The 27,560-nt window shown below is 43.8% G+C and overlaps 1 protein-coding gene across 1 annotated transcript in view; it reads left to right on the forward strand.

Annotated features, from left to right (window-relative positions):
- Positions 1-4,226: 4,226 nt before the first annotated feature.
- Ddr2 (discoidin domain receptor tyrosine kinase 2) overlaps positions 4,227-27,560 on the forward strand; it is a 96,012-nt gene continuing 72,678 nt past the window's right edge. Inside the window, exons 1-2 of the mRNA XM_059280973.1 lie at positions 4,227-4,485; positions 24,587-24,736. The gene's annotated coding sequence lies outside the window, so the exon portion shown is untranslated. The remainder of the gene's footprint in view (positions 4,486-24,586; positions 24,737-27,560) is intronic.

A 27,560-nucleotide genomic window follows, 5' to 3' on the forward strand; every position in this document is an offset into this window, starting at 1 on the left:
CAGTATACATGCTTTGGTGCACGCGGATGTACAGATAGTTCATAAGCCTGTGAAGATTGGATAATCATGAGCAAACACCCAGGAGGAAACCGAAAAGTCTATGCAGCTGTTTAGATATTTAGTGCATTCTGCCTTTTAAGAAAAGCAGTATTTTCTTTGGTCACTCTCACCCAACTCTACTATACGCAATATTCTCTGATTTCATGTTGTGGAGGTGTAATGTTTTTACAGTCCAGGCATTGCCAGTCTTTAGTAATTATTAGTGTAGAAACAATTGGGCAGTCTGCGTACTATGTCTTGTGTTTTTTGATAATTGACTTACCTGTGTGTGTGTGGACCCTTGGACATATGGATCCTAGGATGTCACACATCAAATGAACATGTGAAGCATGCCTGACTGAAGCAAATTCTGCACCCCTAGGGTCTGGAATCGGGCTTCAAATACTCCAATCATCTTGTCAAGTTAACTTGGAGTGAAGAGGCACAAATTTAAGGACGAAGGTACTATTTTAGGGTTACCACCTTCAGATACGTATGAAAAGAAACACACACACACACACACACACACACACACACACACACACACGGATTTGCTGCATGGTAGGGGAGGGGAAGAAATGAATGTACACAGAAAGCAGAAGGGAAAACAAGAAGGCAGAGAGAAATCCTGGACTAGGTCATTGGCAGACAAGGTCTGTGAAAACGCACATATCCTTTTAAGGACACGTTAACTTTCCTTTACTTCTATCCTTTACTTCCTGAAGCAGCACACAGGCATCCAGTTCCTACATATTTCCAGGTGAGATACGACAGTTATTTTCGTCTCAGAACTTGTGTTCACTCCGATCTTGGCTACAGACTAAGACAACAAGTTCTTGAAGTCTTTGGTCATTTGCATGTTTCTTTAATTGGTACTGCTTTTTTGGGGGTATGTGTGTTGGGAATTGAACCCAGGGTCTTGCATATACTTAGGCAAGTGTTCTACACTGAGTCACACCCCCACCTGGACCACTGCATCCTCACCATCCCACATAGAGAGATTCTATTTTTAGTAAGACTCTGCTCATGGAATTGTGTATTGCTTCTCAGTTAATTCATTTTCAGTGTAAAAAAAGTAGTCCTAACTAAGATGTATTACCTTCTATGGAATATAAATAATTCTGATTGCTATGACTCATGTTTCCCAAGCCAAACAAACCAGGGGGTAAAATCTGCACACAAAAGAGTAATAAAACAGTGCTTCTCCGCATCTGTTCCCACAGCATCAGGAATTCCAGTCTTACCCAAAACTGTCAAACGGTTCTAATGTCCTCAGGAATTTTCTTTTGTGTTCCATGAGTTGGTGCTCTGAGCTCTTAAGTAACATTTGCTACCTCCTTTCTTCCCAGCCCAGCAATGACTCTCCAAATGACAAAAGGGCTCAGCCCTCTTGGCTCCACCAGAGATCATGGGAAACTGAGGCTCAAGTCTGATTCTTCTGGGACTGGAGAGCTGGTTTGGTGGTTTAGATCACTTGTTCTTCCAGAGGACTCAGGTTCAATTCCCAGCACCCGTACGGTGGTTCACAGTTCCAGAGATCAAGCATCATCTTCTGATGCCCCAGGGTCCCAGGCACACATGTGTTTCAGAGGCATACATGCAGGCAAAACACTCATTAAAAAAGAATCTCAAAAAGAATTCCTCCTAATGCTATAAACAGCACTTATGTGAAATATTACTTTTAGCTTTTCCTTGCTCTTGTTTTCGTAGTATCTCTTTCTTAGAGTTCACAATTAGACCTGAGATGGGGCTCAAATTAGCCTGAACAACAGGGAATTTGGGGTGATGTCATGGTTTGAATGACAAACACAGCATTTTTTTCTGAGTACTCCTTACCTTAGGCAAAACTTAGCTGGACTTGCATTTTCTCATTTGTGTGTGTGTGTGTGTGTGTGTGTGTGTGTGTGTGTTCACGCATGTGCATGGGTGTGTGTGAATGCCTCTGTGTGTGTGTGTGTGAGAGAGAGTATGTGTATTTGCGTGTGTAGACTAGTGGGTATGGAGGCCAGAGGTTGATGTCTAGTTTCTTTCTCAACAGCTCTTCACTTTTTTCACTCTGAGTTATGGTCTCTCACAAACTTAGCTGATTCGGCTAAGTTTGGCACTAAGCCCCAGAGTTCCTTCTGGGTCCATTGGCCTCACTGCAATGATTATGGGAAGTTACAGATTTGTTTGTTTTTTTTACGTGGATGTAGAGATGTAAACTCAGTCTTCATGCTTGTGTGGCAAGTACTTTGCCTATTGGCCCATTTCTTCAGATCCTAAAGTTGCACCTTTCAAAGCCTCTTGGTTCTCTCTGCCCTGTTCACTCTTCCCCAGAAGTCTCCTTAGTCTGAACACAAACAAACCCCTGATGGGGCTGTTCTTCCATCCTCAGGCACAGCCAGGGGACTTGGGTTTTGAAGTCAACAATGTTGGCTTAAGAGTAATTATACGCACACATATGCCAGCAGTCTGACCCCTGTAGCAGCATCGTGTGAATGTTGATATCTGCGGACACACATCCATAGATACCTGTCTTTTATTAGGCTTGGTCTTTGCAAAGCTGTTCCACTGCTTCTCGGCTTTAACTTGTGATGTCACCAAACGTGGTTCATAGACATGGGGAGGCAGAGTCCAAGCATGTGTCTTCAGCCAGATGTCCGTGAATACCTCTGGCAAGCACCCAGTGAAGTGTCTGACCAATGGTTTTTTACAAGTATTTATCAAACTGAACTAAATGTCTTGCTTCACACCTGATGTCACATGCTCTACCTTGTTGGAAGGGTCCTCTTAAGAGATTCATCTCTGTTCTGTCCTTATCTCTGTAAAATAACCTTAACTCTAACTTTCTTCCCGCCGGTCGTACTTTTCTGTCTGTTTCTGTCTCTGTGGTGGGCCTTGGCACAGCCTGCCCATTCTCTGTGTCCTCTCCCACTGTGGAACATGGCTTCCACAGCTGCTTTCTGACTCTCGGGCCCATGCTGGGCTTACAAGCCTTGAGTGAGTGCCTCACCACTGACAGTATGAATCTTAATTTTATACAGCCCATGGGGCTTTCTGTGGGTCACCAGCCAAGCCCCACACTCACTGAGGTATACTGTACCCTTTCCCCGGGAGCCCTACCTCTCCTGCTGTCTACTCCAACGAGGGCAGGGAAGAGTTGGCCCTCGCTCAGAAACCCACAAGAAGAGGTGTCACTATGAAGAGGCTATCTCTCAAAGGGAGGCTAAGTCTTCTGAACTTACCTGTGTCCATCTGCTTCCTTCCATGGCTCTGCTCACCCAGTGGTCACTATACACACAGAAAATCAAGATCCTAAGGTCCTAGACTTCTTCAAGAGTGACCCAGGCTCTGAGGAGTTAAGACCAGAACCGGGGTGGATAGACAGGACTATTAGTTATTTAGAGAGCCCAGCAAGGGTCCCTCCCCTGACACCTACATACCACTTCCACATGATGTCTCTTTCAGCTCTGGCCACAGAAAGGAGGTTGGGGGTGGGGGTGAGACGAGAAAGAAAAAAAAAAACATTTAGAAAGTTTGTAAATCTTTGTGTTTTCGTTTAACAGCAGGAATCTCAGCAGTAGCCAATTGAGGATTGAATTTTTTTTTTTTTTTTTTTAAGAGAGAAATCCTGGATGCTAGAACCATTCAGGTTCTTCTTCCTCTTTTTTCTTTTCTCTCCTCTTTCTTTCTTTCTTTCTTTCTTTCTTTCTTTCTTTCTTCCTTCCTTCCTTCCTTCCTTCCTTCCTTTCTTTCTTTCTTTTTTGGAAGAGGAGGCAGTGTGTGTGTGTGGGGGGAGGGATTAAATCAAACCTTTTCTTCGAGGGAGACTCAGCTCTGAGCTCTCATGGCCAAAATACAAAAGATCATCTCCATGCATGTGACTCAGCTGCCCAGGAGACATGAATCAGAAGAGGCTCCAAACCTGAAGCCGTTATAGCTTCAGCTCAAGTAAGAAAAATGAGGTGGGGGAGTATCCCATGATGGGGACCCAGTCTTAGACGGAGGGGAACGGCACAGGGAGGCACAGGTCGGGAGAAGGCAGAAGGGAGCTGCGTCTTTAAGTCTGTCCTATGGTTATACATATTTTTCTTCTATGAATGGGTTTTGCTGTAAATTATAGCTTTGCTCGTGGTCCCCTGGGTCAAAAGAAATAGTCTCTAAACAGAAAACAGCTCTGATTGGTGACTTGCCTTCTTCCCTCCCAACCCCCTTCCTAATTGAAAGCAAATGTGCAATATATTGGATGCTGGGATCCTTGGCGCAGGCCCAGGAATCCTCAGAATGTGAGGTTTCTCTCAAAGGCATCTTGCATCAGCCTGTGGATGTATGCCTACCACGGGGCTCCTTCACCGGCAAAGTGGGAAAGAAGTGGTTCACAGCAAATTCTTCTTTTGGGGTTGGGGGACCACACTGGACTAGAACCGTTTTCTTCTTTTCAAAATTGGGCGTCCCTGGATGGAAGTAAGTGATGTGATGGCTCTCTTTCTCTCCCTTTTATTTGTCTCTCTCTTCATTTTCTTTTTCAAAAACGAAAGCTCTGAGTGTACTTCTCTTGGTGTGTCAGGAAAAGTTTTAAAGACGGCAGCGGACAGGACAGTTTGAATCAGGGAGGAAGGTCGGGAGCTAGGCTCTACAGACGCAGGACCCAGGCAGACCTCACGTTTTGGGGTCTGGATTTGTGTCAGGGAGGGAAGAACAAGCGCCAATAACCAAAGAAGGCCGACGCGAAGTACATGACTCCATAGCAGCTGCAAGGTACAATAAACAGCTTCAGCAGAGTTGGAAATGTTGGCAGGCAAGACAGGCCGATCGCAGAGTTGGGCTGCTGGCGAGAGGAGGGCCAGGAGCTGTGTTTTCAGGCACTGAGTGGTGGTGTTCGAAGGGCCTGAGTTTTGGTGAGAACACGACCTAGCATCTTTTGTGATTTAAGTGTGGGAAGGGCAGCTGTGGGTGAGGGCTTTGGATGAGGGTGGCTTCACCTTTGGGCTTGGATGGCTGGGCGGGAAGGCCCAGCTGCCTGGAGGCTTTGCAGTGGGTGACATGAACAAGAGAAGCAATCGCTTCCCGGTCTCTCATCCTCTCCGGTGCTAGGTGCTTTTCCTTTTGTTATCAGAGCACTTGGGGCTGTTTCCAGTTGGGACCCAGCGTCCTGGCCGGGGTTCAAGAGGCCCATCTAAGGGAGAGCGTTCTCTCAGAGTGGCAGACATACTCCGGCCAGCCATTTGAGGAGGCTTGGGGAACGCTCAAGCCAGTGGCGGCTTTAGCACCATTTTAACCGCTCAGCTTTCGGCATCCTTCCCAGCGGCAGGATGAAGGGTCTTTGCGATCGCCATCTCTTCTGACCCTCTCATTAAATTTCAGAAACGATAGCAGAGGGCTGACTTGTTCAGGCTCTCACAGCACATTAGAAGCGGATCGGAAAAATGCACTCAGCTGGTGGCGTGGGCGCCTGTTGCAATCCACGTCTCTCCCTCCGGCTTATTTTTAAGATTTGGAGGAAACAATAGAGGAACATCATCCTGAGGATGGTATCAGCAACGGAGAAGAGGGTAGAAGTGGTTCAGCTAGTGGCCCTTGGTGTGTGTGTGTGTGTGTGTGTGTGTGTGTGTGTGTGTGTGTGTGTAAAATGAAACAAATCTAACATCTGAGTCCTCGCTCTGACCATCCTCCACACTCGAGAGATTTCCCTGTTATTTTATTGAGTCTCCACAATTCTGTAAGGATTATTCCCATCTCACGGGAAAGGATTTTAAGTCATAGAGGGGTGAAAAGAACTATTCAAGAAAACACAACAAATGCGCTTCAAAGTTGTTAACATCCGGCTCTCAATCACTATCAATCGCAATTCTCCCGACATCACCCCCTCCACATGTGGACTTGCTTACTTTTGGAGTCAAATTCCATGGTTCCCTGGGTGACCAGGAGGTGCCGGTGTCAGGCTAAGGGAAAAGTTTGGAACCTGCGCTTAGAGAAACACTCACCTGGGTGTCAATTGTGGGTTTACTTTCCAGGTATTGGATGTCTGTTTAGCTTTGTTATGCAGAGAGTCCAGGGCTTTTCAAGTTGGTGGACCCAGGTTAGGTTCTGGCTTTACCTTGAACTGCTTTCTGCACTCTGGCTCCTGTGTTTTCTGCATGGAAATAAGAGTGCTCTCGAGTTTCACTGATAGAAGAGACATGTACCCGAAAGCATCCTAAGGGCTATGACGGGCTTCCTTATGTCAGCTCTTACAATTGTATGTAATGTCACCGAACGTACTGGGGAGCAGCTCTTGTCACACTGAGCCTGGCGTTGGGGCAGACTTGTGGGAGGGTACTTGGATGGGACTGTGTGTGAAGCTCTGAAATGAGGGGCCTCTTTCTTCATTCCCATCTTCGTGTGTGTGTGTGTGTGTGTGTGTGTGTGAGAGAGAGAGAGAGAGAGAGCACATGCACACGTATGTACAGGTGCACATGCACATGTGTGCACATGGATGTGGAGACTGGAGGTCAGCCTTGGGTGTCATTCGCCCTGTTTTTTGACATGGGATCTTTCATGGGCCCAGTGCTCACTGAGTAGGATAGGCTGGCCGGCCCCGGGGTTCCAGGGACTCTTCTATCTCTGTCCCTGTATTGTTAGATTGCAAGTATGTGCTTTCAGCTGCCATTTTTACATGGATTTCAAGAGACTGAACTCAGGTTCTCATGTTTGTGTGGTAAATACTTTACTCACCGAGCCATCTCCCCAGCCCTTCATGCCCATCTTTTAATGGAAACAATCCTGCCTCATGGAGAAATAGTGCAGATTTACTCTCTGAAAATTTCCTTTGTGGTCTGGTTTGTCCATGGTTCCTTATCCAAGGTGGAGCTGGAGGAAGGTCAATAGGTTGCTTTAAGCATCTCTGGGATCTGTACTGTCTCTGAATGAGAAGGGTTTAATCAGCAGGAGTGTCATAGCTAGCTGAGGACAGATTCTGGGCCCAGGGACATCATCTCACTGGCAGGTGCGTCTCCCTCCATTTTCTATTTCACTTGGCCTGTTCTGCGCTTGTAGTCACGAAGGTGGCAGTGTCCCTGAAGTGGGAGGCTAGCATGTGGAACCCCCACCTCTGTTTCTGCTTAAGATCCAGTGGCTTTTATAAACTTTAAAAGTAAGAGACATTGAGAAGGTCTTTCCAGAATCTTAGGCTCAACAGTCTTCCTGGCCAAGAACAAAGCGTCATCCAGAGAAGTCTCACCCTTCTGTCTCCTCCCTAGCCTTTCTGTATTATTTTCTTCTCTTCTTACACTGTCACTTCCGGAAATGGAAGCCATTTGGATCTGCATCTCCAAATGGAATTTAGTTCCAAACTTTCCACATTATAGCATTTTAAACAGATGTTCTAATAAAGACAGAATGCCTCCCATCTATCAATGCCACGCCACATAAATTTAGCTTTAACTCAGGCATCCATCTCAACTTCCTTTGGAAGACGCACCTTCAGGTACTTTAGACCACCTCAAACACACACACCAAAGCAAGCCCTGACTGAAAGTGGACAGCCACAACATACTAATGTGCGCTAGCTCACATCAATGTGGACTTGTCTGCAATACAGGCACACTAGATTCTTTATGTGCCTGGCCTGCTGAAAGCTGTGCAGCATATGAATCAGTTGACTCTTTGCCGACAAGGATTATCCAGACCGTGAATGTGCCCAATATTCCCAGAATCCCAGAGTTGCTCTCAACTCAGCGACTGGGTTCAAAACCTCAGTGTGTGTCCTTACAGCAGATAAGATGATGTTTTGGTAGACTTGTTCAGCAGTAATTTGGGATGCCAGGTAGACTTTAAGGACTTCTAGACCAATTAAATCAAAATACCCAAAGGTGGAAAATGGGAGTTGGTATTTTGAGGTGTTACCCAGGTCATTCTAACTTAAGTATTTGGGCTGACATGAGTCTAAGGAATTTCAATTCAATTCTGTTTGATTTCTTTCAAAATAACATAGCTTAACAAAGATGTCTAGATAACTATCCAGTAATAGTCACTGAAACTCCAATGACCTGATGGTGAAACTGAGGGACTTTAAGCTGTTCCTTTTAGTCACTATATTTGCATATATTTGCATATATTATAATCAAGGCTGCACACTCCATAAATAATTTGCTTATAAACAATTCTCTTATTTTGATGTCCATTCTAAATTTTGTTTTCTGTTCTTAGTATTTTATGTGGAACCATTGAGTATTTCCAAGTTTCTGTAGTTCCTCAAGCGATGCAGAATCCTGTCTCATTTGACAAATTGTGTACTTGCTAGCTGGACTTTCACTTTGGCTTGTAAACACAGGGGAAGGTTGGCTTCGAGTGATGTCCTGGCCTGGAAGATGAATGTACAAGGAAAGATGTTGTAAAGTTGAGTTTAGACTAACACCACACTATTGAGCTCCCATGGCTTTTCTAGAAACTAAGCTTTTTTTTTTTTTTTTTTTTTTTTTTTTTTTTGAGACAGGGTTTCTCTGTGTAGTTTTGGTTCCTGTCCTGGATCTCGCTCTGTAGACCAGGCTGGACTCGAACTCACAGAGATCCACCTGGCTCTGTCTCCTGAGTGCTGGGATTAAAGGCGTGTGCCACCACCACCCCGGCGAAACTGATCATTGTTGACAGTAGATTCTTGTCTCTGCACTTCATGCTCACCTTAAATCTTTGATGAGCCCCTTGAACTTGCTCAGAGGCTAATGCTGCATGGTGCTCTACAGTGTGAGACACGTGGAAAGAGTGTGTGAGGAGAAGAACTTCCAGGCTAGTGTTGTATTATGAGGTTTTGATCCTAGCACTAGTATTTTTCACATGTATTACTTGAGGAGTCTTGTCTTCATGGAGCTACAGTCGCATTTGTCTTGCTCATGAACTTTTATTCTCTTTATTTTTTGTGGGGGAGGGTAGTTCAGATAAGGCAATGATTTGGAAGCTGGAAAGTGTTGTTCATTCAAAGATGGTACATGGGCATGCCCTTTGGTGTCTTTCATAGGAATCTGCCCAGTGAAGTTGGCTAAAGATCGTGTTTAGGGTCTTTTGTAAAGATGAAAAAAAAAAACAAACCCAAAATTTGTGTGTGTCTCTGTGTGTGTGTATGTATGTATGTGTGAGTGTGTGTGTGTGTGTGTGTGTGTACATATATGTCTATATGTGAACACTGAGGTCAGAAGAGGGCGTTGCATCCTCTGGATCTGAAGTTACGGGTGGTTGTGTGCTGCCTGATGTGGATCCTGGGAGCTGAACTCGGGTTCTCTGCAAGAATAGCAAGTGTTCTTAACCATTGAGCCATCTCTCCAACCTCTGTGTTTAGGGTCTTAATGGCCTAGGAAGTCTGAATAAATTGAGATGGGAGATGGATTAGTGTAATCTAGTGCTTTTTAATTTTTCATTTTAAATTTAGTAGATTAGGAATTCATAAAACATGAAACAGAGATATTGTCTGAATTCTCTTGTCTAAGACAAAAGGTTTCTCATGAACCTTTTCTTCTCCATTGATGTTATTTTTAAAACTCACAGGTTTATTTTTATTACAATTTTAATTGGCATATAAAAAGTATATTTCTATCTGTAATGAATTGTATAGCATTCTGGCATCATCTACTATAACTTTGTTTTTCTCTATTGATTTAGTAATTCCTCAGCAAATGTTTATTTGGTATCTACCTCCTAAGTCCTAAGTTTTAGGGATTATAATCATTTATGATCATTCATTTCTTTCTTTCTTTCTTTCTTTCTTTCTTTCTTTTTTTTTTTTTTTTTTTTTTTTGGTTTTTCGAGACAGGGTTTCTCTGTGTAGCTTTGCGCCTGTCCTGGATCTCACTTGGTAGCCCAGGCTGGCCTCGAACTCACAAAGATCCACCTGGCTCTGCCTCCCGAGTGCTGGGATTAAAGGCTTGCGCCGCCGCCGCCGCCGCCGCCGCCGCCGCCGCCGCCACCACCACCACCCGGCTTTTCTTTCTTTATTTGTATATGTCCATGATCATGTGTGTGTAAATCTCTCTTCTCAGGTAGGCTAGGCTGGCCAGCTAGTGAGTCCTGGAGACCTGCCTCTCACTACCTCCTCAGAACCGAGAATTGCAAGCATGTGCAGGCTCTTTTTTTAAACATGGAGTCTGGGACATCAATCTAGGACCTTATATTTGTGCAGCAAACACTTTACCAATGGAGCCAACATCACTGCCCACTCCTCATGTCTACAGACAGTCGTAACTTTAGGTTCTGGGCATATCACATGCATTTGGACAAAACTTGATCTGGAAAACTGCTATTCAGGATTAGGCAATAAGATTTCGTGCTCTAAAGTTTGCTGAACTATGATTCAATAATTCAGCTATAGTTATTCAGAAATGGTTCCTGCAAGTGATAGAGCCAGATATCTTACAGAAAGAGTGAACATTTTGTGTTTTATTTTTTACAATTTCCTTTTAAAAATCGGTGGGCTTTATATTTTAGAGCAGCTTTATCCCTGGAGAAGAACTGGGAACACAGTCCTGAGTCCTCATGTCCTCCCGCCCTTCACACAGTTGCTCTGCTGACAGCATTTACATTTTTTATTTTTATCAACTATTCAATATGTACTTACCAAACATTTCATGTTCTCTGTTAGTTATTATGGAGGTATAAAAGAAAGAAATCACATTTTTTTCTTTTCAAACCATGTGTAATGTTACGTCCCTAGTTTAAAGTCTCATTTATTTCAACAGCTGCTGTAAACTTGGTCCATGCTTACCAGTGCTAGGGCTGAGACATCATAGACATCCCTTAACACCTGAGGAGTGGATCGACCGGTGCAGATGAAGGGTCTAGAAGTCCAACAGTCTTTGTCTTTAGGACTTAGGAGACTCAGACTCACACAGCAGTGACAGAAGAAAACCCCAAAAGCAATACAAAGCAGTTCTGAATCTGGGATAGAGGAGAAGGCACCGGCGTTGGCAAGCAAACCCTACCAACAGGCCCAGTAGGCCCATCTCCTTGACCGGGACTGTGTTCCTTATCCTCATCATAGTTTGTGTTGTCACTGTCCCTGTCCTCATCACGATCATGCTTATCATCCATGTCTAATCAAAGATTGAAAGCAAACTCGAACACCTCATGGCAAGGTGGGAGAGAGAGAGAGAGAGAGAGAGAGAGAGAGAGAGAGAGAGAGAGAGAGAGTGTTTGTGTGGTGTGTGTATGTGTGTGTGTTTGTGTGTGTGTGTGATGTGTGTGTGGTGTGTGTGTGTATGTGGTGTGTGTGTGTGGTGTGTGTATGTGTGTTTGTGTGTTGTATGTATGTGTGTGTGTTTGTGTATGTGTGTGATGTGTGTATGGTGTATGTATGTGTGTTTGTGTGTTGTATGTATGTGTGTGTGTTTGTGTATGTGTGTGATGTGTGTATGGTGTGTGTGTATGTGGTGTGTATGTGTGTGTGTGTGTGGTGTGTGTGTTTGTGTGTGTGTGTGTTACTTTAGTAGATTTAAAACACCATCGCACTAATATATGCCACTCACATTGCTCACGGAGAGTAAAATGAAGTAGTATTGGGGTTTGTGAAAGGAACTCACACCTTGGCAGTCCTCATGGGAGCTGCACCTAAATGCCTTGCCATCCTGCAACTTCACAGAGGCTTGTAAAACTTAGAGGTTGACACAATACCCTTCCAGGGGAACCAGCCAATCTGAAGAAGAGAGGGTGGAAGTTAAATCCTCCAAAAAAGTGCTAGATATTACTTGGTGAGCAGGTGCAGCTCTTTTTGTTTGCTTATTGTTGAGACAGACTTTCACTCTGTAGCCCAGGCTGGCCTGGAACTTAACAATGTAGCTCAGGCTGACCTTGAACTCAGGGAGACACTTCTGCCTCATCTTACCCAGTGCTGGACCTACCAGGTGTGCACCACACACCTGGCTCAGATGCTTTTCTGATTTTAGAATATGTGGATCATGTAGCTTCAAAATTAAGATGGTGATGATGAGGTAAAAATGTCATGAAAAGAAATTAAAAATAAATCCAAACTGCTGCTTGCTTGCCTTGGTTGGGTCATGATGTACCATTTTTATAGAAACAAATTGCCTTTCCACGTTAAGACATGCAAATGCCAACCCAAGCCCTTGCAAGTTATTTTGTGGATATTGATAAAGGCATGGTAAAGTTTATGCGGAGTACTGAATGTGGTCTATGTACCTGTATCCTGGCACTAGGGAGGCCGAGACAAGAGGATCCTGTTCAAGGTCAATTTGAGCTATATGGTGATACCCTGTTTAGTTTTAAAAAGTTTATATGGAGAGTCAAAATAGAATAGCTAACTCAATATTGATAGAGGTAAACAGTTGGAAGGCTGGTGACACTTGGCTTTGGGGTTCTCTGTAAAGCTATAGTAATCCAGAGAGTGAAGCACTTGCAAAGAACAGACAAATGGTTGTGTGAACAGAATGGTGAGCCCTAAAAAGGCCCACATAAATGCATTCAAAGAGGACAAAGGAGTAAGAGCAATACAGCAAAGACAAGGAAGTCTTTTCTCTTAGAGAACACAATGAATCGAGACCATCCCTGACATCCTTCCCAAAAGTTAATGCAAAGTGTACCTCAGACCCAACTATATGGTCAAAACTCCATGAAGGAGAGAGTTGATAAGGTAGACATGATTAAAACCAACAACTTCCTTCCTGTCAAAGACAATGTTAAGATAAATGAGGACATCGGCTACACGACAGAGGAAAATATTTGCAAAAGATATTCTCGAAGAAACACAAAGAACCCAACAATAAGGAAAACAGACAGCTGGTTCAAAAAGGATGAAATATTTGAAGTGCACTTCAAGAGAGACAGAGGGCAGGTGAGCATGTGGAAGATGTTCAGCTGCACAGACCACTGAGGAACTGCAAGTCAGGTTAATGCAATGCACACATGCAGTGTCTTGTGAAGCTAAGTGTACTTTCACTGTAGGCTGTAGCATATGCATGCTTTGGTATTTGCTTACATGAATTGAAAGGTTGTAGCCATACAAAGCCTGCACGTGAATTTTCACAGCGGCTTTATTTATAATTGTCCTAATCTGTAAGTAACCAGGATGTCCTCCAGCAGAAAAACTGGTATCTTGACCATAGAACACTGCCCGGTGCTAAAAACAGTAGTACTAAATTAATTATAGTTTTAATAAATTTTTAACAAATATTTTATTATTAAAATAATTTATAAAAGCCAGGAGTGGTGGTGTGTGCTTGCAACTGGAGGGATGCAGACAGGCAGATCTCTGGGGCTCACCAGACAGCTAGCCTAGCTGAATTGATGGGTCCCAGGTATGAAGAGAGAGTCCTTGTCTCAAAAAATGAGGCAGGACATCCAAAGAATGATACTCAAGAATGATACTCAAGCTGGGTGGTGGTGGCGCATGCCTTTAATCCCAGCACTTGGGAGGCAGAACCAGGTGGATCTCTGAGTTCGAGGCCAGTCTGGGCTACAGAATGAGTTCCAGGAAAGGCACAAAGCTACACAGAGAAACCCTGTCTCGAAAAACAAAACAAAACAAAACAAAACAAAAGAATGATACTCAAGACCTCTAGCCTTCACGTACAAGCACACACATATACGCACAGGCCTGCAACAGATACACATATTAATAATTTTTATTAATAAATAAAACAATTCTTCAACAATATTAATCAATAGCAAGCTATGAAGGCATGGGAAAACTCAAATGCATATGACTAAGTGGAAGAAGCCAGTCTTCACAGGATACATTCTGTGTGATTCTGACTGCATGATATTCTGGAGAAGACAAAACCATGAAGATTGTAAAAATATTAGCCATTGCCAGGAACTGGGAGGGAGGGATGAGTAGGTGGGATTTGGGGGTGTTGAAACTATTCTTCTGTGTGATACGTGGATACATGTTGTTATCCATTTGTCAAAACCCATAGATCATCAGTACCACAGTGAACTCTAGGGCAAACTATGACCTTGGGCATCAATGGCCTGTCCCTGTGGGTTTGTTGACACTGTACAGTAGTGGGGAACAGCATTAGCAGCAGTGGAGGTTAACCTCATGTGAGGGCAGGCAGCAGATGGGAAAAACTCCAATGTTAGCTCAGTTTCTCTGTAACCTAGAACTGCTCTAAAAACATGTAATTAAGAAGAAATTTCTTCCCCAAGCCCATAAGTCCTAACACCACGATTCTATCCTGTTTACCTCTTTCTTACCTGGAGGAAGGAATTGTAATATAATATAGCCATGGGTTACCTTTGTTTCACAATGATTGTATGTTTCTGGTAAGTAGCACCATTGTTCTGACTGTATTTTAAATTTGACTATTATTATTTTACTTAATAAAGCTATCTGAAGCAAAAACTTTAAGATTATTGAGGCTCACAGCAGGCATTTGAGCACTCCAGGGGGTATTTGATAAGATAAAATTTTCTTTACATGTGACAACTACTACTTAAGCAGCAATCATTTAAGTTATTTTAGCTTTAACAACAGACAGATAATCTCACTTAAAATCGTCTTATGGTTGAAAGTACAGTAGGCCAAGGGTTAGTAGGTATAATTCTGATTTTGACTTTGCAGAGTTTTAATAGTGAGACTTCGTACAACCATTATCACTTCTTTGTGCTTCAAGTGTTCTTATACGGACTGGCAAGATGGCTCAGCAGGTAAAGGCGCTTGTTGCCAAACCAGACCACCGGAGTTTGGCCCCCTATGGACTCTCCATAGTGAAAGGAAAGAACTCCTGCAAATTGCTTCTGACCACTACACATGAGCTGTGGTCCACACATGAGCACACACACACACACACACACACACACACACACACACACACACACCTGCTAACTACTGCTCTCTGGAACTTGCACCCACACCCAGTTACTTCACAGTAAAGCCTTGAGTCATATGGGCTACACTCCCGTGGTCCCTCAGCCCTATACTCTGAATAGCGTCCTTTCTCCCCGCACTTCAGCTAAACAGTACTCTTCTTAGAACACCAGCTCCAGTTTCAGGTCGTCCATGCAGCTCATCTCATTTCTTGGGATTCCACGGATTTTTTTTTTTTTTTTAATTTTTGTCAGGATCATCCAGTTGAGCAAGGACCATACGTATCTTTGGTGTTCTCTGTAAATTACTTCCTAGCATAAAGCATAAGTGAGTTTTTACTGGCTTCTTAAAATAGACTAAGGGTTTTTTTTTTTTGTATGCCTACGACAGTTCTGATTCGTTGTTGGGAAAATTCTTAGTAGGGAGCGTTGAAAGGCTCACACGCTGTTTTTGAGAACACAAAAGAACTCGATCTCTGTTCATCAGTTATGCTGCTAGTTCAGTGTATCCAGTGAGTGTGCTGTTGGGAGCTCTGAGTTCAAATTCTGTATAAATGGTAAAAACTGAAGAAAGATACCGGTGTCTTCATGAATATAAAACATAAAGGAAGAAGAGAGACAGCCTTTTCACAGGTGGACAGAGAGGTCGACTCAGTTCTCAGGAAACACTTCCTCAGGACTGTCTAACTTGCCATTATTACATGAATAGTGCATGATCTATTTTATAAGAAAAACCTCAGCTTCTCAGGTGATGCTATTAATATGCTCTTAACGTGTGTGTAGATCTGGGGCTGGATAGCTGGCCCAGTGAACACTAGTTCAGTTATTAGCTCCCATCCGGCAGCCCACAAGCATACGGGACTCCAGTTTCAGGTCTTCCAGTGAGGTGGTATTGTGTTCCCTGAAATATTGTGCACCCTAATAAACTTACCTGGGGTCAGAGACAGAACAGCCACTAGATACAAAGGCTAGAAAATGGTGGCACTCACACCTTTAGTCCTTGCATTCCAGAGGCAGAAATCCCTCTGGATCTCTGTGAGTCCAAAGTCACATTGGAAACAGCCAGGCATGGTGACACACGCCTTTAATCCTGGAAAGCGAGCCTTTAATCCCAGGGAGTGGTGGTAGAAAGCAGAAAGGTATATAAGGCGTGAAGACCAGAAACTAGAAGCATTTGGCTGGTTAAGCTTTCAGGCTTCTAGCAGCACAGTTCAGCTGACAGCCTTTTGGATATGAGGACACAGAGGCTTCCAGTCTGAGGAAACAAGACTAGCTGAGAAGTTGGCCAGGTGAGGTAGCTGTGGCTTGTTCTGTCTCTCTGACCATCCAGCATTTCACCCCAATAACTGGCCCCGGGTTTGATTTTATTAATAAGAACTTTTAAGATTCCTGCTACATTCCAGTACTCTATTCTGGCCTCTGTGGGCACCAGGGGCTCACATGCTGCACAAACACACGTGCAAGGAAACACTCACCCAGCTACAATAAAAATTTTCTTTTTTCTTTTTCTTTTTGAAATGCGTAGATATGAAACTAGGTACTATAGACACTTCTTGTGCTTATAGCCCAAAGGCAACCGAAAGCTAAAGTAAATGTATTAGTGAAATCAAACTGAAAACAACTGATAGTTTCAGGTAAGAGCATAGTTGCTGTGTGAGAGATGATGCAGTTCTGTTTGAATTCATCACTAGAGAGGAAGTTCGTGAATGCAGCTGAACAGTGTGTCCTTTTCCTTGTAACTCGGGTTAGTTATTTAAATATTAATACTTAGGCAGGAAAGACTTGCTGGTATAAGTACATTGAACAAATTGTCTTAGCCTCAAAGGTTTATAAATTCAGAAAACTTGGATCTCAACCAAAATGCAGTAGTCATTAATCATTAAATGTGAATTTTAAAGGGTATCAATTTACCACCATTTACTAAATTGCTGTATTAATTACTCTTATTTCTCTGTATTAATTAATTTCTTAATTTGTTAATTAATTTCTGTTGTATTAATTACTCTCATTTCTGTGACTGAATACCCAAGAAAAGCATCTTAAAGAAGGAAGGGCCAATTTTGGCTCACCGTTTGTGGATATAGTCCATCATGGTAGGCATGGTGGGGAGTGTGGCTCTATTTCCGGGGGCTGGAGTGTGAGAGAGGCAGTCGCACTGAGTACACAGCCAAGAAAGAGAGACAGATGAATGCCAGGGCTCTGCTTGATCTGTCCATTTTTCCTTTTTACTCCGTCTGGGACCCAAGTCTACGAGATGGTGATGCCCATGTTAAGGGTGGGATTTTCCTCCTCAGTTAACCCTTCCTGGAAATCCCCTGAGTGGTGTGACCCCTAGGAGATTCCAAATCCAGACAAACAGACAATTAAGATAAAGTTGCTTACTCACTTGAAGACAAGGTTAACATTGTGATGATAACTGGCATTAATTGGGCATTTAACCCAGTTACTAATAGAACCGGGGATGAAATCATTCCACTTTGTGTGTTTATGCCTCAGCTCTCTGCTTAGAAGTCAGTGCTTGCTGGTATGTAAGATGTCAGATTCCAAATCACGCATCTGCTCGCAGCAGGGCTGCTGTGGCTGAGTACATTAAACCGCCTCATGCCAAGCAATGACTCAGTTCTCCCACCGATTCTTCTATGTCCAGATTGGTTCTTGTTTTGACCTGGCTTTTGTTTGTTTTTTGTACAACTATAAACACACATGAAAAGACAGGTACTAAGACTAAATGGATAATGGCACCTAGCTATCTCTTGTACTAAATGTCAAAATAGAGAACTGAAGACATAATGTTTTCAAAGATCCTAGGAATCTTGTGGACTTCAAGAATACACTGACAAGCCGGGCGACAGTGGCGCATGCCTCTAATCCTGGCACTTGAGAGACAGAGCCAGGTGGATCTCTGTGAGTTCGAGGCCAGCCAGGTCTACAGAGTGAGTTCCAAGACAGGCACCAAAACTATGCAGAGAAACCCTGTCTTAAAAAACCGAAAAAAACCAAAGAAAGAAAAAGAAGAATACACTGAAAAGAAAAAAAAACACACATTATAATAAAACTATAGCTGGGCTCTGTGGTGGCTGGCCTTTATCAACCTGACACAAGTCAGTCATCTGGGAAACAGGAACCTCAACTGAAAAAGATGTTTGCATCACAGTGTCTTGTAAGAATGTCTGTGCAGCATCCTCTTGATTAATTATTGATGTGGGAGGGCCCAGCACACTGTGGGTGGTGCCACTGCTGGGCAGGTGGTCCTATGAGAAAGCAGGATGAGCAAGCCATGGATAGAGAACAAGCTAGAAAGCAGCACTTCTCCATGGCCTCAGCATCAGTTCCTGCCTCTAGGTTCCTGCCTTGAGTCTGGTGCCTCTGTGATGGACCAGAAGCTGTAAGCTACACAAACGCCTTCCTCACCAATGTGCTTTTGGCCAATGTTTCATCACAGCAACAGAAAAGCAAACAGAGGCAAGTGTGGTGCTTTTCAGAAAACCTGGTTTTGGTCTGCTTTCAAATTTCACCAATAATTAGGAAGTGACAAGTGCTATTGTGCATTGAGGTTAAGTTGAGCATTTCCCATAGAGAGTCTCCTTGAAACCTTATAGTTTGGTGAAGTGGGGACTTCTCCTGTTTTGCCCTGGGACATAAGACCCTAAGAAAATGTCAGACACATGGCATGGAAGTGACTGGTCTAGAATTTGAACCTGTACCTTTATCATTGCATTATGCAAGTTTTATTAACTACTCATTCTCTGTATGTCTCCACTATGCACGGTGAGTCTTTTATTGCAAGTAAGCATAATGATTTTGTGTACGCGTGTATGGCAGAGGTTAACATTAGGTGTCCTTCAAGAGCCATCTACCTTTAAATTTTTTGTTTTGTATTTTTGAGGCAAGGTTTCTCTGTGTAACAGCTCCAGATATTCTTGTTTTGTAGACTAGGCTGGCTTCAAACTTACAAAGATCCACCTGCCTTTGCTTCCTGAGTGCTGGGATTAAAGGCGCGCTCCACCACTGCCTGGCTTAAAATTTTTTTTTAAACCTTGTTTTTTGGAGATAGCATCTCTCACTGGCCTGGAGCTTACCAAGCAGGTGACGTGGACTGGCCAGTGAGTTCCAGGATTGTACCAGTCTCCACCCAAGCACTGGGATTACAAGTGCAAACCAGTGTGGACCTGACCTTTTGATGTGGATCCTGGATATTGAACTCAGGTCCTGCTTGTGTGGCAAACACTTTATTAGACAAGACACCCCCCATTCCCGAGCACAGCTGCTTTAGAATTAACCCCTAATATACTTGCTATTAAAAAAAAAAACTGGTTCAGTGTTTCATCTGGCTTTCAAGCTTCAATATGCTCCAGAATCACCTATAATGCTTTTTAAAAAACTCTGTCTCAGACTTTTTTCTGGGCAATGAGTAAGAAATTTCCACACGCGAGCCAGGGAACCTGTATATGTTTTAGCAGACTCCCTCAGGTGGATCTGTTGTGGGTCTGCACACACTGTAAGTAAAACTGCATTTGACCACAGATGACTCAGGTACCAGGATCGGCTGTTGTTTGTTTGTTTGCTTTTTAAAAATCTATCCTCGTATCTTAACGTATTGATACAAAATGGTAGGGATACAATTAAAAGAATAAACGAAGGAAAGACCAGCTGCCAAGGGAGAGTCTTCTTGGGATGAATTTTGTTTAGACCAACCTCTTGGACTGTTTGGACACATGTCACCTGACACACCCTGTCTAGACCCTCCCTCCTGGAGCGCAGCATGAAGCTGGCAGGAAAGCGGCAGAAAGCTCAGCTCTGTCTTTATACAAATTAGTGACGTTCCCTGGGTCCGGTAAGATGGGGTGGAATATGTTTTCTCACTGTTTTCAAATTCTAAGGTCAATTTAACTGGAAAGATCTATTCTAAATGCCCCTGAGTCCTCCAAAGAGGTTAGTTTTCCTAACTTGTCTGCTTAACTCATAGTTGTGAAATGAATATGAACTTTTTTATCCATCAAGAGAAATTTCTGGTTACTTTCTAAGTACACTTAACAATGCCTGATGTTTTCCCTTCCCAAGCTTACTATGAGTCGGGAAATGCAAGCATCAGTCAAAGAGCAAGATGTGCCAAGTAGGACTCAGTATCTGCGAGAGTAGGAGTGGGTGGGGTGCTTGCTCCACATCAGGACTTGTGGTGGAGGTGGAGGGTAAGAACCAGAAGAAATCTGAGAGGCAGAAACAGAGCAGAATGCAGAGCTCAACAGCCCCACTGCATGAGTGATGAGGGTGGTATCGGAAGATGAGCCCACGGTGATGGGGAATTTGCTGGGGGAGCATGGATTGTGCTGTCTTGCACAGTTACGACTCAGGACGTCATTGAAAGACCTTACTTGTTGCAGGGTTTTGAACATTTCATTTCTCTGAAAGCAAATGCAGTGTTGTCTTAGATTAATAGGACAGCATCTTCTAAGGGGAATTGAAGGGGAGAAGGAGTCAGGTGGGGACATTCATTAGAAAGCTTCTTTTAGAGGTCCAGAGTTTTTAGGTCAGGATGGCGAAAAGCTACAGCAGATGTGGAAGGGCCTGGCATAACAGTGTCTCTACTAACAGAGAACAGAAGTAGAAGGAAAATCACGTTAGCCGATGTCGAGTAGATGAGAACCTGCGGTTGGAGTGGAGCATCTTTAGCCTAGGACCAGAGTTCCAGATGACAGTGTGTGTGGCCACCTCACCCTTTGCTGCTGACAGTACACATGGCTCTGGAACAGATGGTGACTATTGTTTCTCTTCCTTTGTGTCTCATGGCTTCCCTACTAGGTCCCCGCCAAGAGGACCACTCCATGGGGATGTTTTCCTTGGGATATAAAAAGGAATTCTTACGAATGAGACTTAGATTATGTTTTCCAAAGCACAACCTTTGGAAATTTGAGACATGTTAGTAGATAACAAAGCAGTGGGGTAAAGGCTGAAAGTCCTGGGGTCAAGTGACCTTGGAAACGACTGTAGAGAATTAGACAGGTTTCTTTCTTTTCCTATGGGAACAAGAGTGTTGCCACGGGGCTGCGGGGATGGCTCAGCTGGTAAAGTGCTGGTGTGCAAGCATGAGGACCTGAGTTTGGATACTCAACACCCACGTCAAAAGCTAGTCATGGTGGCAGATGCCTATAAGCCCAGCACCGGAGAGGTAGAGACAGGATCCTTGGAGTTTGCTGGTCAGCTAGTCTAGCCAAATCAGTGAGTTCCAGATTCGATGACTCTATCTCAAAAAATAGGGTGGGGACTGACTGATTAAGGAAGGCAACTGATACTGACCTCTGACCTCTACATGCACCTCCATGCACATGAACATGAACATGCACACATGCAGAAACGCTTACAGTATACCTATACCCCTCCCCCACAGAGGGTTACTTATCATAGAGAGGGTAGATTGTAGCACTTCACAAGCTCAACGAACCATGAGCTCTTTGGGGAAGGAACACCTTGAGGGGAGAGGAATGCATATCATATGTCTGGAGAAATTAGTCACTGGAGAGTATGTCTTAGAAATAAGCCTCTGTGGTGGTTTAAAAGAAAATAGTCCCCCAAAGGTTTGGCACTATTAGGAGGTATGGCTTTGTTGGAGTAGGTGTGGCCTTGTAGGAAGATGTATGTGGGGCAGGCTTTGAGGTCTCCTTTGCTCAAGCTGTACCCGGTGAGACAGACCACTTCCTGTTGCTTGCAAGTCAAGATGTAGGACTCTCAGCTCCGTCTCCAGCATCATGTCTGCCTACACACCACTGTATCGCACCATGATGATAATGAACTAAACCTCTATAACTGTAAGCTACTCAATGAAATGTTTTCCTTTATAAAAGTTGCTGTTGTCATGATGTCTCTTCATAGCAATAGAAACCCTAACTAAGACAGCCTCATACACTAAAAGTTTGTAGTGTAAAGGAAAGAAACCAGAGGCTGGGATTTGGGTCTGGAATCTACTAACTGACAGTCTGGGGCAAGTTACTCTCAGCCTCTCAATCCCAGTTTCCATAGGTATTTTTTTCTCTAACATTAGGTGAATTATTAAGGTCCTTCCAAGCCCAGAAGTCTCAGATCATATGTATGTGGAGAAGAGGGAAGTGGTCTGTGATTTTTCTGCTCTGTAATAACTGGTGGTGGAGACAGGAAGGAGAGGTAGTGGGGACAGTGACAAGATAACGAACAAGATGTGATTTGAGCCCCTGAGCTTATGACATGATCAGGCCCCACACTGCTGACTGTTATGGCACAGACAAAGGGAGTCTGCAGCTCGTTCTCAGGCCTCTCTCACAGTATCCCAGATGCTAAGGCCATTCCGATTCCCAGTCACTCACTCTCTTAGCTGTTCCGAGATGTTGGATAAATTAGCCTTCTGGGTTTGGGGTCATCTGCAAAAATAAGGACGTTGTGATGGGTCAGAGGACACATGGGTATTCTCCCGCTGCTTACCCAGGGCAAGACTGCCTTCAGTTTTTTCCTTTGTAGGTCTTCTCACCCGCTTCAAACGTCTGTTCCTCCTCAGGTGGCTGGTTAATCCATGCGTGGATAGCACCATACTCCCTTGAATGCTGGGCTCAATTTTCTGCCTCTCTACAGGCAATATCCATCTTTTTCTCTCCTTAGGAAACAGAATTCTTTATGTTCAGTCTTTCTTTATGAACAAAGCCTTCTGTTGGTTTTGCCAGCTTCAAAAGAAAAAATAAACAAATAAGGATGTGTCGGATGTGTTTCTAATCTCATGCAGGCAAAGAGCTCAGACTTCTTCCCCCTAACCTCCATTGCTAGTTTTATAATGGTTCAACTATCAATTATTTGTTATTGTTATTATTATTATTATTTGTGTGTGTGTGTGTGTGTGTGTGTGTGTGTGTGTGTGTGTGTGTGTAGGGATGCTCAGCCATGTCTTTTTGGCATGCTACATGTGTAGAGGTCACAGGACTGCTTTGTGGAGCCTGTACTGCCTGGTTTTTGTGTCAAATTGACACAAGCTAGTCATCAGAGGAAGGAGCCTCAGTTAAGAAAATGCCTCCAGGAGATCCAGCTGTAAGACATTTCCTCATTTAGTGATCAATGAGGGAGGGTCCAGCTGTTGAGTGGATGGTGCCATCCCTGGGATGATAGTCCTGGGTTCTATAAGAAAGCAGACTGAGCAAATCATAGGAAGCAAGCCAGTTAGCAGCACCCTCCATGGCCTCTGAATCAGCTCCTGCCTCCAGGTCTAGCCCTGCTTGAGTTCTATTCTGACTTCCTCCAATGATAGACTATGATCTGGAAGTGTAAGCCAAGCAAACCCTTTCCCCCCAACTTGCTTTTTGGTCATGGTGTTTGATTGCAGCAATAGAACTAAGACAGAATGGTACTGTATCTTCATATCTGCCTCTGTGGATGTGAGCAGACTTTAACATCTGAGGGAGTCAATGAATAGCCAGTTAACTGCAGGAGTTGGGTTCTTCCTTGGCTTCTATTTCAGGGAAGTTGTGAGTCAACAGGATTACCCATTTGCCATCTCAGTACTATAGAGGAAGAGCTTTCAGAAGTAGAACCTTGCTCTCCCCTCATGTCAACATAATGCTGATGGGAGAGTATGTCTCAAGAGAGGCTGCTGTCTCTAAACAGCCCTGTTCACTTAGCTCCGGATTCTAAGACATTTGTCCTTAGTAATAAGTCCTGCTGTGGAGTGGCAGGGATCTAAGGCAAAGTTCAGCTGTTTCTCAGAGTTGGAAGATTTCAGCTGTGTGCTTTGTTAGGAAACCAGAAGATGCAGGAAAACTGTCTTTAGCCTCATGGCATTTGTTCTTACTTGGTGTGGCCACTCTGTGCCTATCAGGAAATGACACTTATGTAGTCATTTTGTAACCCACCCAAACCATAGGCACCAGATAGGGTTCATACGCACACACACACACACACACACACACACACACACACACACACACACACACGCATGCACATATATTCATTCAGTGATTCACAAGGGATCAGTGGAAAGAGAGGCAACTACAAAGGAGGCTGATTTAGAACTTGTCCCAACTTGTAAAACAGAGGAACCAAGTGAAATGAATAGTTTTCAGCCACTTGACCTGTATATATGTGAAATCCACATACATGTGGAGTATTCCTAGACAACTGATTATCAGAACAGATAACCAGTTGCATCTAAGGTAGAGGGTGATTGTCTGAGGTACATGTGAGTTTTTTTTTTTTTTCTCACATGGGATGCCGTATGGGATCCCCTCAAGTCCTTGAGGCTCAGTTGGAAGATCCACGTGATAGTTATTTTCATGATAGTGCCAAGATGTCTTTTGATTTCTCTTCCTTTCATTCTCTTGTGAGTACATGGAGGAGCTTTCCAGAGGTTAACTGACATGTGATACTGCAACAAATTGAATCCAGAAGCAGATATGATAATCCAGCTGTTTTTGGTGAAGCCAGATGTTTGAGATCTCAAAAACAATAAAATGATGTTGTTCTTCTCACAAAATTTTCTGGGAAAAATTTATTTTTCACAGCGATTAATATTTATGTTAACACAATTGTCACCAAGGAATATATAATACATTTAAAATGCTCTGTTTTAATTTATAAATCAGTCAATATCAGGAGATAGAAATGAAACTCCCTTGAGGTTCTCTGGGTTGTGTCCAGTCCCATCAGAGAGCCTCAGATGCTTGGAAGCTTTGTTGTGTACTGTGAATGGGGATGCTAAGAAGGGACAAGATGTGAATGAAACAAAACTTTGTAATAAAATATTGCTTTTCCTTTCCCCCTTTCCATGAAGGGAAATCTACAAGTGGCCTGACATTCGATGCTCTAGAAAATTCTGAGGCTTGTTGCTTGAATTCTTTTAAAGCTGAAATAATTGAAGAGGAGCAGAGGCCTTCTGTTTGGGAGGATTCTGTCCTACAGAGAATGTTCTGCACCCATTGACGTAAGTAGTCAGTCACTGTAGCTCTGTTGCCACATGATATTGGAAGTCGCGGTGGTCAGGGTGTGACTCACATGGAGACGCCATCTCTCTTGGTTAATGCTGGATTAGCCCATCCCGGTACTCATGGGAATGTTGGATTCCTGGGTGTGTTTTCTAATATTACTATCTCATCATTTTTCATAAGTTGCTTTTTTTCAACAGTAATTTGAATGATTTACAGGAAAACAATACTTAGAACCGCCAAAACTGGGCTCTAGAGCCATATTCTGTAGTACAGTTTCAGAGGAATAAATAACTGCAATACCTACCTCAGAGAGAGGGAACATTTGTACACTGAGCCAGGACTCAAGGCAAAAAGAGAAGCATGCTACACTGTAGAGACTTTACCAGGAGTTCCCCCTATGTCAAGGAGGTCTGCCGGAGGTAACTTCTGGTCTCTGTGAGTCTTCTCACCTCCCTCTTTGGGTAGGTCAGATCTCACCAGTGAACCTAGCACTGTGGCAGCTTCATGATTCTGAGATCTTTTTATCATAGAATTCACTGATATCAGAATCACGTCTCTTTCATGGCTGCAGCTGTATCTTTAGGACCTTGCACAGGGCCAGGCCCGTGGAGGCTACACCGTGCAGCCTCACTGCCTTGACAGTCTTGGTTCTGAGCCCTTCCTATCCTGGAGCTCACTGATCCAAGACACACCATCTCCCTCCTGCCTGGATCCCACCCGGCACTTGGAGGCTGTCCAGTGAGGATCCCTGACTTGCCTGTATATAATACCATTTCTGCAATATTGTTGAGTATGTGAATGACTGAGCATATCATGTGGGACTGTGAGGCAAATGATTCTTGGGTACAGGGAAAATTCCATGTTTTTTTCCTCTCAGGAGATTTTTTTTTTCTGTCACAGGGATTCTTGACTATTACAATTTTCTGTTTCTGATCAGGGAAACTCTTCACTATTCCGAACCCTCCTTGTGGTGATAAGTTACATGTAATGAATTCTTTCCACAGATTGCCTTATCAGTCTCCCTCCTGCTCTCCTTTCTTTTCTTCCTTCCTTCGACAAACTCTTAACCAGAGCCTCCACAGTAATGGTTCAGAATGAATAATTCATAGCTGTGCTTAGCCACTAATCAGAAGTTACTGCAGGTTTTCTCTGTTCCATTAGATTTTCAGGCATTATTTATCTCTGACTCATTCTTCTCTACCTTTCAGAGGCTATCATTGTGGTCGTCCTTCCTCTTCCACCCATCTGAAATAACTATTTCCAGAAGCCACTATTTCAATATGGAAGTCATATGCTAAATATAGCCCTGTGACGTGAGGCTCGGTTTGTCGCCCCCTCTGCCCAGCCCCCATCACTTTCACAGTGTGGTACCTGGGAGCTCTCGAAAGTATGTTGGTTCCTTCAGGTACAGGCCCTGTCTGTCACCAATCCAAGTTCTTTTGAGCTGCCAGAAATAACAGGAGAGCTGTTGGGTGGGGTGGATAGTGGAGAGAGACAGTGGGAAAATTAGAGTCAGGAGAAAGGACAGAGTAGAAGGTGGAAGACATAGGGAGAGAGTGAGCAGACAGAGAAAGAGAGGAGAGAGAGAGAGAGAGAGGGAGAGAGAGAGAGAGAGAGAGAGAGAGAGAGAGAGAGAGAGAGAGAGAGAGAGGGAGAGAGAGAGAGAGAGAGAGAGAGAGAGAGAGAGAGAGAGAGAGAGAGGAGAGAGGAGAGGTAAGACAAGTTGGTCAATTATACCTTCATTATACATACATCTCAAACACTCAGGTTCTGTAGCAATTGCTAGTGTCTCCTCCTCGGGAGCTCTAATGTCCACTAGGGACCAGGCTCTGTGCTGTGAAACCTGTGCTTTAACCCCACAAGCAAGCAGAGCTCAGGGCTATAGTTAACTTCCTCTGTCAGAACCCACTACGCAAGACTGTCAAAAAGCCGTGGGTTCAGCATGGCCCGTTGACAGCTCTTTTTCCTGCACGTTTCAATATGGATGCTGAATATGTGGTCATCTTAGTAATAAGGAAACAGGAAACTGGTCCTTGCTAAGCTCTAAGCAGACTGACACAGTTGCGTCATCTCTGGTTGAGAGAGGTCTGCCAACAAGAATTTCTCCTTGAATTTCAACTGCGGCTTGATTTTTCCTTCATGACTTAGACGCCCTTTCCCATTACAGAGACCTAGGTATGGTCTGTTTCCGATTCATCTGTGATGGGAGACAGTGGTCCCGTGTATCTTGGAGCACATGTGCTGCCCTAGGGCACGAAGACAGCACTGTGTGGGGTGTTGGAAGTGGGAATGACTGAAGGTTGAATAGAAACGAACCTGGGAGCCATCTGCTGGCTACTCAGTGAGTTGTGACTGAGATACCTGAAACACTGTGATGATGCAGATGAAGCTCTGTGTCAGGATCATTTCCGACAAAGTTGGGATCGGGAGAAGTAACTAATTAGAGGATCCACAGCTCTCATAAGTGGGCCCCCAGAGAGCGAGGGGACCCACTAGAAATGGAGGGAAGCAAATCTGTCAGGGGGAAATGGACAAAACACTCCCAGTTTGATTTAGACATTTCTGGATACACAGAACTCCAGCAATGCTCCAAAGAGCATTAGCTTCATGATGGATGTCAGCAACAGAAGCAAAGAACTGGTGGTCTGGGGGTCAATAAGCTCTCTTGTTGCTGAGATTCAAGAACTTTGGATGTTGTTCTTACTTAGTAAAAGGGGAACAATGTCTCTTGAGTGTCTGTGATGTTTGAGGAATTGTGGAAGTGGTCGGAAGGAAAGACACTGAACTACGTACGTAAATAAGAGACAATCCCAGCTAAGC

Source organism: Peromyscus eremicus, chromosome 15 (assembly GCF_949786415.1).
Source record: "Peromyscus eremicus chromosome 15, PerEre_H2_v1, whole genome shotgun sequence".
In the NCBI taxonomy this organism is placed as follows: domain Eukaryota; kingdom Metazoa; phylum Chordata; class Mammalia; order Rodentia; family Cricetidae; genus Peromyscus; species Peromyscus eremicus.